This window comes from Silurus meridionalis, chromosome 12 (genome assembly GCF_014805685.1).
Source record: "Silurus meridionalis isolate SWU-2019-XX chromosome 12, ASM1480568v1, whole genome shotgun sequence".
Taxonomy (NCBI): domain Eukaryota; kingdom Metazoa; phylum Chordata; class Actinopteri; order Siluriformes; family Siluridae; genus Silurus; species Silurus meridionalis.
The window spans coordinates 10578704-10585879 of NC_060895.1; the positions used below are offsets into that span (position 1 = coordinate 10578704).

Here is a 7176-nt window from a genome sequence, read left to right on the forward strand (position 1 = left end):
AGCTGTATATATTTACTAGTTGATACAGTGCATTTCAAAAGTTTGTAAACACCTACAGTAGTCTTTAAGCATTTTATATAAACACGTAGGCCTATTTGTGTTTTATATATATATATATATATATATATATATATATATATATATATATATATATATATATATATATATATATATATATTTATATATATATATTTATATATATATATATATATATATATATATATATATATATATATATATATATATATATATATATATATATATATTTATATATATATATATATTTATAATAACTTTTATTAACTTATAATAACTGTATTTTCTTTGAAAAAATCCTCAGGTTGCATGTGAAATACTTTGCTGTGCATCATGTAAAAATGACCAAAAGTTGAAGATTTCTTTCTGACCTTGCAATCCAGTTCATCCCGGAGCTGTTCAATAGGATTTAGGTCCGGTAAAAATAAGTAACACTCCAGCTGATTGTTTTTTTCTTTAAATAAAACTTGATGTGCTTTTGGTTATTGACTTGTTGTGTGGTGAAGTTGTGTCAAATAGTTGCAGTCCAAATGGAACTGCTCAGATCTAAGTACAGCGTGGTAGTCATGTAGTAATCTTTTTTTTTTATCTGTTTTGCATAACTTCTCCTGTTATAGTCAAATATGTCAATTGTGGCTCATCTATCCACAGAACTTTATTCCAGTAAGTCACTGTCAATTCTTGTCTGTTTTTGCATTTTACCTAGTTTGTTAGGTACAAACAAAAGGAACATGTCGGTTTTTCATAAGACTAGGTGTTTTTTAAACTTTTGACAAGCACTTTAAATTCATTAGTATTGCAACAAACATACAAGCACTGATGCGAACTTGGCACTTTCACATTTCCTTGCCATTTCTTTGCCATCACTACCCAATATTTGTGCCAGGGTTCACATTCGGCATTGTCTAATAGGAAATCATTTACACTGCCTAAATCCTGAGATACCACTGCCTTCAACTAGCACTGATTCAGCCTTCTTTACTGTTTGCTATTACTAGCATATACATTTACATTCAAGATGATTTGTGTCCGCAAATAGATTGTAAATCTGTTCACAATGTCTAAAAGCACATCTGTTCAGTTTGTTAGTTAGTTAGTAGTTACTAATTCTTTTTCTTTACTAATTCATCATTTAAAGGAAATCAGGGGTGTCATCAAGGGAACATGGACAGTTTAGTGATATGGTGGATATATGGGAGATTAGGAGTTTATATGTTGCAAAATTCCCCACACCAATTTATCTCACTCTTAAGTGCAAATGTTACGCATGATAGGCTTAGATGTAACCAAAGAACTTTCCTGTGTAAATGAGTTCATGAAGCTCTATCTTGAAGTGACTAAGCTTTGTGCAACGTCCAACAGTCTTTTCCTCTTGAAGACTTATCTCCGTTCACCCATGTTTCACCAGCTTGCCGAGAAGGAATAATAAATACAAATACAAAGAGAGAATTCTAATTGCTTGTGTATATTGTTGACATGTGTGTGATTAACATCTGCAACATCTGAATACTTGCTAAAAATGAAACTGTTGTAATGTCTATATTTGGGCAAAGTTTTGCACTGAATATTAGGTTACATCATTCAAATTCTTCTGAAATAGAATTAATAGATTCTAATGAATTGTATGTGTACGTGACACTTTAAATTCACAGTGCACCTACATTAAGCTCAATTTATTCTACTCTTCTTCTTGCTCTCTCTCTCACACACACACACACACACACACACACACACACACACACACACACACACACACACACACACACACACACACACACACAGTTCCTTGCTCTGCTGTGTGTGCGAGGTCTTTGACCTTTTAGGATAAATCGCTTCCTCTGACTCTTGACGACAGTTGACAGTTTAGCATCTCTGTGAGAGGTTAGGGGTCGAGGTGCTCCCAGTTAACTCTCAAACCGGCTTCAGCAGCTGCCCAAAGTCTTGCTGGAATGTCCCGAAGCTGAAGCGATAAATTGATATAGAAAGGACTCTTTGACTCACATCCCACAAATTAAACAAGATCTGACCTTTTGCTCTTCCTGTGATTGAGCCCGTACACTGTTTAAGAGGGAAAGTGGAGTCAGAAATCTTTCAGTTCACCAAAAAACAAAAGAGGTGACAGTAAATACGTGGTCAGGCATTCTTTTATTTCAAATGACTTTTTTGATTTTTGTAGACACAAGTAAAACTGTGTCCTGTTTTGTTTCTCCTACACACATACCTGCCACATCATGCTTACTTATCTTTGACTGTAAATATACAAGAAACCAAAGACTAAACTGAGATAGACTTAGACATGATTACTGAAATCATGATAACTGATACATCACACTTCAAGAAAATAAGACACTAGTCTTGTACAGACATGAAAATAGCTGTCCAAAGGCACATTTCCAGTATAACAGATATGCTGCTAAACAACTTCGGCAAACACACCACATGCCAACATTACACCAACATTAACGGTCCCTGGTAAGGAACAAGTGTTCCGTGTTGCTTGTATTTTTTCTCGTGGTATCTGACCGCTTCTTCTCGTGGATTGTCCATTGTCCAGTATTTTATTTTCTCCCAGTAATTATGCCAGTATCTTCTAAATAAACAGTTTTTAAAGTTAAATTACCAAATGCATATGAAATATTCAGTGTACAAAAAGTGTACAAGTGTTTAACTTAAATGCTATGCACATGCTAGCTCCAAGCCCCAGTATTGCCAAGTTGCCACTCTTGGGGCCCCTTAGCCAGGTCCTTAACTGTCAGTGCTCCAAGGACATTGTATCTTGACGGACACTGCGCTCTGATATGCAAAGAAAGAATTTCACTGTGCTGAAAAGTACATGTGAGAAGTATAAAGCACCTTTCTTTACACCTTTCATTAGCAGATTAGCAAAAAAAAAGCTAACTGTACTAGCAGTGTACACTTATTAATCTCTGTTAATTTCTTCTTAGTTGCATCTTCCTTTGTAGTCACTTTACACACATCTATTGATAGGATAATATGAAATGAAACCCAATAGATAATGAGAACTACATTTATAAGTGGGGAACTGAAAAACACATTAGACCACATGCACCATAATATATGATATGAGGAATCATTTGAGCTGATAATTACATTGTCTTGCTTGTAATGCTTTTGATTTGTGTGCTTGCTGCTGTCACTAAAATTCATTGGTCAGCATGTGTTTAAAATTATTACCTCAAGCGTGTGGTGTAAATGTCCGTGATAGAGGGGAGAGAGATTTGAATGATGTTCTCGGCTGTCCTCACGAACCACTGTACGGTCTTGCGGTACAAGATGGTGCAGTTCTCAAACCAGGCAGTTATGCAGCTGCTCAGGATGCTCTCATGATTTCATGGTATCCGGTGTTAACTAATCAGCTTATTATTAATTTGCAATTTGCTACTCAGCTTTGCCAATAAGCACTGACTGGAAAGTTTAATTTGCTCATTTCTTACGTGTACATTGATTTGGTTTTTGTGTGAGATCCGATATATCATCACCATTTCAAAATAGCATTAGATTTGCCCAGAGACACCATGGAACATATTATGCATTATAATAGTGACATTACACATTTGTTCAGGATTAAAAACATTGCACTCAGACTTGCTTTATTATCAGATTTGTTCTCTCCCCCCTTTCTCATAATTAGTTTCTCTTGTGTGTGGTGGAGGGGGATAATTTCCAGTATTGCAGCAGAGTACATTCTTTCATTAAAGTTAAATAAGAGGAACAAAGAAACCCCATATGTACTTGATAACGTTTTTTTAACAAACAAACAAAGTTTGTGAGGACAACTTTGGAGGTGACTGAGATTAATATCATTACCTGTAAATTTGAACTTGTATCTCGCAGACCATGTTGCAACAAAATTTATCACATAAGATTATACTACAGACTAAAATATTCTAAAATATTTTCTAGAAAATTGCCGGATATATAGAATGACAAGGTTTTATGAATACATTGTTTTAGTATAGAACAATAATAGGTATCAGGATGTAATATATATATATTGCATGAGTTTATCTACCTATATATGTCTATACCTAATCATTGATCAATTCTTAACAGTATTATTTTAGTAATTAAATGGTTGATTACTTTATTTTTATTTTTTTTGAAAGAAGTGCACATGTTCAGCTTTTACCCACTGCATAACAGGATCTGCTACAAAGAGGATTCTTTTTTAATTAAAAAATTAGAAATTCAGATATACACATTATTAATGGGATGCTTATCCAATGCAGGAATATATACTGTATATATTTATTAACATTTGTGAAACAAACTTACTGACCGTCAAACATGTAAACCTTCAAACATATATTTCATTCATTTATCTTTTGCACATTATTTTGCTCAGAGGATACACTTTAAATTGTGTATAATGCACACTTGCATTTATACAAATTACACACATCACTCTGCCAATAAATACACTAAAAAAGTAATGACTAGATTATAAGGGGCTAAAAGTAACACAGGAACACACTCTGAATGGGACACTGATTGATTGCAAAAATAATTAAAGTCCAATTTAATTAGTCCAACGGTTTTCATATGTAAATATGACGTAAAAACAAATGAGGAGCAATTACTAATTTCATTCTCATTTCTACTGTCATGGCTTCACTGGTGGAGATTAATGTGTTTGTGAATGAAATGGCCAAAGAATTTGATATACACTCACATCCAGGACTACATCATGGTAATTAAAGGTATGTTTCTTCACAACAAAATCAAACATACCAATACAGGACAAAGGTAATTATTTTTGAGCACATTAATGATTGAATAACACTGATCATTTCTTTTGTTTATCCTGTCAACGTAACAGTATCTACAGTATATTTACCTTTACATTCATATCATTTGGTATATGCTTTTATCCAGAGCTACTTACAAACGTGTTTCAAAGCCTCTATCAATAAATACATTATTAGACTCAGACTCAGGACATAATGTACAGTATGTCATACATTACAATTTATTATCTAGGCTGCATGTAAAGAATGAAGGTTTGTTTTCTGCAGAAATTAACTTCAGAATCCTTATCAGTATTTTAACAGGAGAAAGTGATTTATTAATGCCTGAGGTTATGACGTAGTGTGCAACCGCACACAACTCTGCAACCGCAACTCTGAAATGACTATGACAAAGATAAAAACTGGTTGGGGCAGAAGCAAAACTGAAAGCATGACTGTACTTGCTTGTGTTCCTTTTCCTGTTGGCAGAGTTGTTTTTTCTGTGTGTTAAATGCTTTAATTGGCTTTATGACAAAAATAGTTTTTGTGTTACTGATTGGTTTGTGTATATTTTAAATACCAATAGAACTGGACATAAACTTGTGTATATATGGATGGTATGCAAAATTCTATTGTCTAGAAACATTTATGGTTTATATGTTACATTAGTTAACCTGACAATCAGGTAGTGACATTTCTGTTTACTCATAAAAAAGAAAACTTGTTTGTTAGCTGTCAGGAAAACCCAGAGAATTCTATGTTTTCCCCGGTTCTCCACCCTGCCATTATCAAATCAAATCAAGATACTGATAACAAACTTGTTACGGTCAAACCTCAACAGGAAGTCAGGCTGTTTAAAATCCAAGTTGTTACGTTTTCAGCAATGTCCCAATATCTTTTAAACAACTTACTGTAAATAACTGCAATCAATTTTTTTTATAGCAGTGCACATGTACATGTCTGATGGGAACAGGATTTAAAGTAAGTGGAATTTCCCTCTATATTCAGGCAGGGGCTTTTAGACAGAGTGACACTAAACAATACTTTCAGACACTGAATGAATGCTATGAAAACAATGATCTTGTACAGGCCTTTACCTAAATGTTAAATAATATTTTTTAAAAGGAAACCTCACCAGGAAACTCACCAGTAGGCAGATACAACTATTCTGTAGAATGCTGATTCATAGATTTGTAATGATCAGTTCAGCAAAACCTTTCAACCAATTGTGTGCAATTATTATAACAACGATTCAATAAATGTTATATTGTGAAGATACTGATAGAATGAAAATGATTTAAGTAAGGAAAATGTAGCAACAATTTTTTTAACAATTACATTATAATGTACAATAATTTATTCAAATGTACTTGCATTTACAGATACATTTATAGTAATCTGTAGGTTTTTACTTGCCATCGTCACCTCTAGCTTTCTCAATATGGATAAACTTAGAGGGGTAAGTGTATTCATTTAAGGTGTATATTTTTAAACTTTCAATTTCAATAAAGCTGCTTGTTAACAGCACCTATATTACGAAGTGCTATATAAATACAATTTATATAGCACCTGTTATTATAGAAGCTGCCATTCCTCTCTTGTTACTAGTTACTAGTTACAAAAAAAATACTCTGTCATGTTACAGAGACAATGAAAAGCACTCCTGTTCTGAAGACTCAGTCATAACTAAAAACTTGTTAGTTTAGGCACTGACACCTGAGGCTCATTCCACAAATTAATGTCTTCTTACAGAAAACCTCATGACATCACCAAATAGGTTCTCTTATGTTAAATAAAAATACTAAATGTACATAACAAAATTCATCTTATTATTTTATTTCTGTTATGTACAGTGTCCATCATACAATTTACTATGGACCAGTTGTTATTATAGAATTGGGAGCAATATCAGAACAAGCAAATGTATAGAAATCATTTAAAATATAGCCGGAACTGCTGTCAGAGCTGTGTTGTTTGTCTATGGAAAGTTGATCAATACCTTCGGAACAATTACATACCTACTTCTTTAACATTTCCATGTTTTTCTGTATTAAACAGGTGCAACAGACAGCGTGGAATTTTTTTTCATCACCTAGTATCGCCTGGTTCATGGACTGGAAACTCCTGTCAGAGAAAAGATTTTGTTTCGGGGAAAAGGTGTGGTAATAAGCGTATTTGATAAGATGTTTCTGGAAAAAAGAAGAAAGTTGTTTATTAAGAAATGTTTCTTTCTTTTTTGCAGTGTGAAGACATTTGTGAATGCAATGTGAAGACATTTAGTATTTATATACTTTTAAATGCCCTAAACACAGTTAAAGACTGTATGAAGGAAAAAGTGTTTGCATGCTAATCTGGTCACAGATGTTCACAAGTGGTGTTCGCTTGCTTTTTG

The 7176-nt window shown here is 33.4% G+C and overlaps 1 long non-coding RNA gene across 1 annotated transcript; it reads left to right on the forward strand.

The window, feature by feature from the left end:
- Positions 1-5645: 5645 nt before the first annotated feature.
- On the forward strand, positions 5646-6942 carry LOC124395075. The gene is made up of 3 exons (XR_006927599.1): positions 5646-5765; positions 6167-6243; positions 6843-6942. It is a non-coding gene; the product is annotated as an uncharacterized LOC124395075 (long non-coding RNA).
- The last annotated feature ends 234 nt before the right edge of the window (positions 6943-7176 follow it).